Source organism: Heterodontus francisci, unplaced genomic scaffold (genome assembly GCF_036365525.1).
Source record: "Heterodontus francisci isolate sHetFra1 unplaced genomic scaffold, sHetFra1.hap1 HAP1_SCAFFOLD_97, whole genome shotgun sequence".
NCBI lineage: Eukaryota > Metazoa > Chordata > Chondrichthyes > Heterodontiformes > Heterodontidae > Heterodontus > Heterodontus francisci.
In genome coordinates this window covers 3,810,391-3,819,248 of record NW_027140606.1, presented here as the reverse complement: position 1 = coordinate 3,819,248, position 8,858 = coordinate 3,810,391, and the positions used below count along the sequence as shown (strand labels likewise).

Below are 8,858 nucleotides of genomic sequence, written 5' to 3'. Positions count from 1 at the left end.
GAACTATCGTATTTCCAGTCGATATTTGGAAAGTTAAAGTCCCCCATAACAACTACCCTGTTACTCTCGCCCCTGTCGAGAATCATCTTCACTATCCTTTCCTCTACATCTCTGGAACTATTCGGAGTTCTATAAAAGACTCCCAACAGGGTAACCTCACCTCTCCGTTTCTGACCTCGGCCCATACTACCTCAGTAGACGAGTCCTCAAACGTCCTTTCTGTCGCTGTAATACTCTCCTTGATTAACAATGCCACCCCCCACCCCTCTTTTACCATTTTCTCTGTTCTTACTGAAACATCTAAATCCCGAAACCTGCAACATCCATTCCTGCCCCTGCTCTACCCATGTCTCCGAAATGGCCACTACATGGAGATCCCAGGTACCAACGCATGCTGCAAGCTCACCCACCTTATTCCGGATGCTCCTGGCGTTGACGTAGACACACTTTAAACCAGGTTCTTGCTTGCCAGTGCCCTCTTGCGTCCTTGTAACCATATCCCTGACCTCACTACTCTCAATATCCTGTGCACTGGCACTACAATTTCGGTTCCCATTCCCCTGCTGAATTAGTTTAAACCCCCCGGAAGAGCACTAGCAAATCTCCCCTCCCCCAGGATATTGGGACCCCTCTGGTTCAGGTGAAGACCATCCTGTTTGTAGAGGTCCCACCTACCCCAGAAAGAGCCCCAATTATCCAGGAAACCAAAACCCTCCCTCCTGCACCATCCCTGCAGCCACGTGTTCAACTTCTCTCTCTCCTGATTCCTCGCTTCGCTATCACGTGGCACGGGCAACAACCCAGAGATAACAACTCTGTTTGTTCTTGCTCTAAGCTTCCACCCTAGCTCCCTGAATTTCTGTCTTAAATCCCCATCTCTCTTCCTACCTATGTCGTTGGTGCCTATGTAGACCACGACTTGGGGCTGCTCCCCCTCCCCCTTAAGGATCCCAAAAACACGATCCGAGACATCACGAACCCTGGCACCTGGGAGGCAACAAACCAACCGTGAGTCTCTCTCGTTCCCACAGAACCTCCTGTCTGTTCCCCTAACTATGGAGTCCCCAATGACTAATGTTCTGCTCGTCTTCCCCTTCCCTTCTGAGCAACAGGGACAGACTCTGTGCCAGATACCTGTACCCCATTGCTTGCCTCTGGTAAGTCGTCCCCCGCAACTGTATCCAAAACGGTATACCTGTTGTTGAGGGAAACGGCCACAGGGGATCCCTGCACTGCCTGCTGGTTCCCTCTCCTTCCCCTGACGGTAACCCATCCACCTACTTCTTTTACCTGAGGTGTGACTACCTCCCCATAACTCCTCTCAATAACCCCCTCCGCCTCCCGAATGATCCGAAGTTCATCCAGCTCCAGCTCCAGTTCCCTAACGCGGTTCTCGAGGAGCTGGAGTTGGGTGCACTTCCCACAGATGCAGTCAGCAGGGACACTCTTGGCGACCCTTACCTCCCACATTCTGCAGGAGGAACATACAACTGCCTTAACCTCCATTCCCACTATTCTAAATTCCCAACAAATCTACTGAAAAACCAAAAACAAAAAGTCAAAACTTGTTAGGTTAGCAATCCAACGGACAGAACTTCTTAAATAAAAAGCTTACCTTATCAACACACCAGAGTCCTTTTTTTTTGGTTAGAGGAGGAGGGTGGGTGGGAGACACTACACGTGTAGTGTCTCGGCTACAGCCACCACACAAATATATACTTTTTACTTACCCAGCAGTCCCCTGGTCCTCCGAAAACAAAAGGGAATTCACTTTTAAACTTACACTGAAATTGACTTCACAGCAGTAAGCCCGCTCCCGCACCTCCGTTACTATCAAAGCTGCAGTCACCGAAACGAAAAGAAAGAGATTTTACACCACACAAATATATACTTTTTACTTCCCCAGCAGTCCCCTGGTCCCCCGAAAACAAAAGGGAATTCACTTTTAAAATTACAATGAAATTGACTTCACAGCAGTAAGCCCGCTCCCGCACCTCCGTTACTATCAAAGCTGCAGTCACCGAAACTAAAAGAAAGAGATTTTACACCACACAAATATATACTTTTTACTTTCCCAGCAGTCCCCTGGTCCTCCGAAGACAAAAGGGAATTCACTTTTAAACTTACACTGAAATTGACTTCACAGCTTGAGGTGATGCATTTTAGCAGAAGGAATAGGGGAAGGCAATATATACTTAATGGCACATTTCTAAAGAGTGTGCAGGAATAGAGGGACCTGTTCACTGAAAAATGAACAACGTGAACAATTACTTCTTGTTGTGTGCTCTCAGATTAGTCACCTTCACTGCACTGGAGTGAGGTGACATCTACTGGCAAGAGGCAAGAACAGCAATCAAGCAGCAGAAATTCCATCGTCTGTCAGGGTGAAAGAAACATTGCAATGTGAGGAAATAGTGAATGGGTTTGATTGGGTTGATGGAGACATGATTCCACTTGTGGTGGAGTCCAAAGCAAAGGACAGAAAAATAAAATTGTCATTATTAAAAGATATGAGGAATTCATGATAAATGTACTTAGGTAGTGAGAGGGTGGAATCTAGATAAAATAGAAAGTGAGATTGGGTGGACAGAAGCAGTGTGAAAGGATGGCTCAAACAAAAGGTAAACGCCCTGAAAGGTTAACTCTGTTTCTCTCTCCACAGATGCTGAACATTTCCAACACTTTCTGTTTTTATTTCAGAATTTGCAAGATGTTGCTTTGCTCTGAAAAAAAAATGGATGATCGGCTTTGGCTGCCAGTGAAATTCCACAGGAGCTAAAAGGAAGTTCTGATATCAGTGGCATGTTGATCTCGGGGTATGATTCTTGCTTAGCGTGAGTTATTAATGAATGTGTGAGAGATCCTGGGTTCAAATCCTGGACAAGCCCTTCTTCTTTGGCATTTTTAGTTTAAGGTCATTGATTGGTTTCAGCCTTGCAGAAGGCGGAATTGATTTCCATATGGAGCCTGCTTGAGGACCAGAGAGCTGGATTCAAAGAGCTTGATTAACTAAATGTACAGATAGCCAAGTGGGAATCCAAAGTTGTTGCAGTAATTGTGACCTGACTCCAAAAACAACAGGACTGGGTTCTGGACTGGAATGGAATGGAATTCTTCAGTGTTTCTGCTGTTTGGCTTGCATTGACTCATCGATTTTCTTGTTTTTCACTTTGTCGATGCCTTTGAATAATTGTGGATCCTTCTTCAGATTGTCTTCTTTCACCAGGTAGTTCTGACCTCTGATGATGATGATCGTAATGAGCTTCAACTCACTGATAGTTTTGGAACTGAACAGATTTACTTTGCTTGAGTCTACAACATGGAACTCAGTCTGACATGTGGACCCATGGGAGGATTTGAATGACACCTCTGCGTTGATGAATACAGTTGCATCCATCCAATAAGAGACCGAGTAGAAGTGACAGTTCCGTCAGTCAAACATTAAACTTTTAATTTCAGGGTGGTGAGTTTGAGTGCCATTTTGTTTTTCCCTTTTTTAAGGCTTCATTAGCAGAGAGTAAAAGGAGTGTTTGAAATGAAATTCAGCAAAAGTATGAGAAAGTCTCACTTTGATTCGGGACTCTTATCTCTCTGCAGCATCTCGCTGTGAAAGATTGAACTTCATCTCATTTCATTCCCAGCTCGGGGTCAGTGCGGCTCAGTGGGACCTCTGGCTGTCTCCCACTTCACAATCCATCAGTGCTCAGAAAGCAATGGGGAATATTATACACAGCTCTGTAACCAGAGGACACCGATTAAAGGTGAATGGCAAAAGAACCAAAGGCAACATGAGGAAAAACTTATTTTGCACAGCGAGTGGTTAAGATTTGATATGCACTGTTTGAGAGTGTGATGGAGGCTGATTCAAACATGGCTTTCAAAATGGTATAAGATAATTATCTGAAGTGAAAAAAATTGCATGTTTTCATGGAATACATGAGTCTGTGGCATGAGCTGAGTTGCTCGTGCAGAGAAGCAGCACAAGCACAATGAGCTGAATGGCTTCCTTTTGTTGTGTTACTATTCTGTGATCAATGATGCTTTTCAGAGTGAAATCAACACTCACATACAAGAAACTGACAGGTACAATGTAAACCCCACACTAACATACCAGCGAATGCTAGGGACAGAGTAAAGCCAACTCAGTCCCAGACTAGAAACTGACAGGTCCTTTGTAAACTTCGCATTACCAGACAAGAAACTGACAGATTCTGCGTGAAACCCACAGTCACTAAGCAGCAGTTGGCAGGTAACGTGTAAAAATCTTTCTTTCATATCCCAACTACAAGGTACAAAGGAAATTAGGTACAAACCCAGGCTCACACTTCAATGACTGAGAGATACAAAGCAAAACACATACTCACCGACAAGTACAGAGAAGAAGACACACTCAGAGGAGGTGCAGATTAAAGACACATGCATGTAACAGAAACTGATAGGGATAGAATCAAACCCTTTCTCACTTCTCAGAAACTGATAGATATAGACAAAAGCTGATGTTCACATACAAGTTGTTGAAAGATATGTGGTGAAACTCACATAGCAATAGCAGAAACAAACAGGTACTGAATAATACCCACAGTCACAGACCAAAAACTGAAATATACTGAGTTAAACACCACTTTCTCACACCAGAAACTCATGGCTACAAAGTGAAGCTGACTCTATCCTCCCAGGCATTGACAGGTGCAAAAGAAAACACTCACGACGATTCCGGGTCATGAAATGTACGCAATAAAACCTATCAGCTGAATGAATAGCATTAATGACAGGTGTGGTGCCCAGAATGCTCAGCGGCCTAGAATCCGCGCTATCTGTGACAGGAGCGGGGCGCGCAGGCGCAGTAGAGACAGCTCTGTCAGCAGCTGGAGCTGCGGGTTCGGAGTTGGAGCGGGATATTCACAAAGTGCGAGAAGACTTTGTGGGCTCACACAGCTGGAGCAGGGCCTCAGGGCCACAATAACATGGAACAATCCCATCTGCATCCCTGCGGATGGCGGTGGTGAAGCTTTTCCCGGTGAGGCTTCCCGAAACCGTGTCGAGAACTGGATAAGAATTGGGGACTGGGCAGGGAGCATCTGGAGATGGATAAGAATTGGAGACTGGGCAGGGAGCGTCTGTAAATGAATAAAATTTGGGTACTAGTCAGGGAGCGTCTGTAAGTGGATAAGAATTGGGGACTGGGCAGGGAGCGTCTCTAAATGAATAAAATTTGGGTACTGGTCAGGGAGCGTCTCTAAATGAATAAGAATTGGGGACTGGGCAGGGAGTGTCGATAAATGAATAAGAATTGGAGACTGGGCAGGGAGTGTCTATAATTGAATAAGAATTGGAGACTGGGCAGGGAGCGTTTCTAAATGAATAAATTTGGGGACTGGGCAGGGAGTGCCGATAAATGCTTAAGAATTGGGGACTGGTTAGGGAGCGTTTTTTTATTCGTTCGTGGGATGTGGGCGTCGCTGGCTCTATCTCAGCTCGAGTAATGTGTCCAGTTCTGGGCACCAGGCTTTAGAAAGCACATCAAAGCTTCTGAGACAGTTCAGAGGAGATTTACTAGAATGATACCAGAGATGAGGGGTTTCAGTTCTCTGGACAGGCTGGTGAAGCTGGGATTGTTCTCTTCAGAGTAGAGAAGGTTAAGGGAAGATTTAATAGAGGTGTTCAGAATCATGAAGGATTTTCATAGGGTAGAGAGGGAGAAACTGTTTCCACTGTCCTAGGAGTCAGTAACCAGAGGACACAGATTTAAAATAATTGGCCAAAAATGTCAAGGGGAGGTGAGGAGAGATCTTTTTACCCAGAAACTGATTCGGATTTGGAATGAATTGTCTGACAGGGTGGTGGAAACAGATTCAATTATAACTTTCATAAAGGAATTGGACAAATATTTCAAAGTGAAATTCTCCAGGATTATGGGGAAATAGGCAGGGGGTTATACTAATTGCATCTTTTTGTCAGAGAGTCAGCAGAGGCACAATGGGGCCGAATGGCCTCCTTCTGTGCTGTATGATTCTAAGAACATAAGAACGAGGAGCCGGAGTCGGCAAGTCAACCCTTGGAGCCTGCTCTGCCATTCAATACAATCATGGCTGATCTCATCACGGCAGTTCTAGTTTCTTGCCAGTAGATGTCACTTCACTCCAATACAGTGAGGTTTACAAATCGGAGAGAGACACAACAGGAAATAATTGTTCACATTATATTGAATGTGTGGGATTTAGAAATACTAGGAGTGGAGACGAGTTATTACTTGTCTGCTCAATCCCCATTGCCCTGTAAAATTATTTCCTTCAAGTGCCCATTCAAATTACTTTTGTAATCATCGATTGTCTCCATTTCCACCGCCCTCGTGGGCAGCGAATTACAGATCATCACCAATCACTGTGTAAAAAAGTTCTTCCGCACATTCCCCCTGTATCTCCTGTCCAAAACCTTCAATCTGTGTCCCCTAGTCCTTGTACCAATAGTCAACGGGAACAATGTTTCCTTGCCAACTTATTTAAAACTGTCAAAGCCGAAAACACATCTATTAATTCTCCCCTCACTCTCCTTTGATAGAGGCAGAACAACCCTAGCTTTTCCAACCTAACCTTGTAACTAAAATCCTCCATCCCTGGATCCATTCTGGTGAATTTCCTCTGCATCCTCTCAAGGACCCTCACATGCTTTCTTAAGTGTGGTAAGAAAAACTGGAAGCAACACGCCAACTGGGGCCTAACCAGAGCTTTATAATGGTTCAGCATAACTTCCCTGCTTTGTACTCAATGCCTCTATTTATAAAGCCCAAGATCCCATATGCTTTGCGAACCACTCTCGCCATATGTCTTGCCACCTTCAAAGATTGATGCACATGAACCCCAAGTCCCTCTATTCCAACACACTCTTTAGAACTGTGCCATTAAGTAAATATTGCCTCTCCCTATTCCTTATGCCAAAATACATCACCTCACACTTGTCACTATTAAATTCCATCTGCCACCTGTCTGCCCATTCTGCTAGCCTATCACTGTCCTGTTGCAGGCAGTTCATATCATCCTCACTGTTTGCCACTCCTCCAAGTTTGGTGTCATCGGCATATTTTGAGATTCTACTCTGTATTCCAAGATCCAAAATGCTTTAGCAAAAAAAGCAGTGGTTCTCGCACTGACCCTTGGGGAACACCACTGTCGACTATCCTCCAGTCTGACAAAGAGCCATTTAATAAGACTCGCCGTTTTCTGTCCTTAAACCAATTTTCTATCCAATTGGACACTGACCCTCCTATACCACGAACCTCAATTTTGTTAACCGCCCTTTTATGTGGTACCTTGTCAAAAGCTTGCTTAAAATCCATATAAACAACATCCACTGCATTCCCTTCATTAACCTGCTCTGTTAGTTCATCAAAAAATGCAGTTAGATTAGTCAAGCATGAACTCCCGTTTTTAAGTCCATGCTCACTCTCCTTAATTAACTCAAACCTCTCCAAGTGACTGTTGATTTTTTACCCTGATTATTCTTTCTAAAACCTTACCCACCACTGCTGTTAATCTAACTAGCCTGCAGTTACCCAGACTGTCCTTACTCCCTTTCTTGAATAAGGGTGTCGCATTTGCCACTGTTTAATCCTCTGGCACCTCCCTCGTATCCAGGGAAGATTGGAAGATTATAGCAAGCCCTTCTGTTATCTGCATCCGCATTTCCTTTCGTAACCTGGGATGTGAGCCATCCGGACCAGGTGATTTATCTTCCCGAAGCACAGCCAGCCTTTTTAGTACCTCCCTCTCCTAATTTGTGCTCTCTCCATTGCCTCTAGTCTCTTCACTTCGACTGATATTTTTTCAAATTCCACTTCCTTAGTGATCACTGATACAAAGTACTCATTAAGTAGATTAACATTGCCCTGCAGCTCTATGCTTATATTATCTGTTTTGTCCCTAATAGGCCCTACTCAACCTCTTACTACCCACTTATCATTTACATGCTGCTCGAAGATTTTTGGGTTTCCTTTCATGCTGACTGTCAGTCTATTCTCATAGAAATAGAGAATAAGCAAATATAGAAGATATATGTATTTCCCATCCTTGATGAGGTGGAACTTTTTTATGCTGTGTGTGGTAATGACTTGGCCCACGAGTGTGGTGGAAGCAGAGACAATCAATGATTTGAAAAGGAAATTGGATGGATACTTGAAGGAAAGAAACTTGCAGGAGGTAAAGGATCGAGCTGGTGAGTGGAACTGACTAGATTGCTCCGGGGAGAGCCGGCATGGACGTGATAGGCCAAACGACGACCTTCTGTGCTGTAAATGACTCTGTGTTGTTTCTCAAATTCAATCCACTGGTGCTTGGTAAATAATTTCAAAGTAAATTGTGCAACTGGAAAATCAGAACCAAGGCAAGGGACGCATAAGGAAGCGGAATTGCTGAAACCCGGGATTGAACCTGGGACTTTTAGATCTTCAATCTAACGCTCTCCCAACTGAGCTATTTCAGCCCTACGCCAAGAGTGGCTTGGTGTCCTTGTTTTGGAAGAAAATACATACATTCAAGTTTTCCAAAAAATTAAAGAACACAACATGTGAGTAATATTCCCCATTGCTTTCTCGGTACTGATGGATTGTGAAGCGGGAGACAGCCAGAAGTGCCACTGAGCCACACAGACCCCGAGCTGAGAATGAAATGAGATCCAATTCAATCTTTCATAGTGAGATGCTGCTGAGTGGTGAGAGTCCTGAATCAAAGCGAGACTTGCTCATTCCAAACACTCCATGTACTCTCTGCTCATGAAGCCTTAAAAAAGGGAAAAACAGAATGGCACTCAAACTCACAACCCTGCCATTAAAAGTCTCATGTTCGACTGACAGAACTGTCACTTCT

At 44.3% G+C, this 8,858-nt stretch overlaps 1 non-coding gene across 1 annotated transcript; it reads right to left on the bottom strand.

The window, feature by feature from the left end:
* Positions 1 to 8,402: 8,402 nt before the first annotated feature.
* On the bottom strand, positions 8,403 to 8,475 carry trnaf-gaa (transfer RNA phenylalanine (anticodon GAA)). The gene has a single exon. It is a non-coding gene; the product is annotated as a tRNA-Phe (tRNA).
* Positions 8,476 to 8,858: the final 383 nt, after the last annotated feature.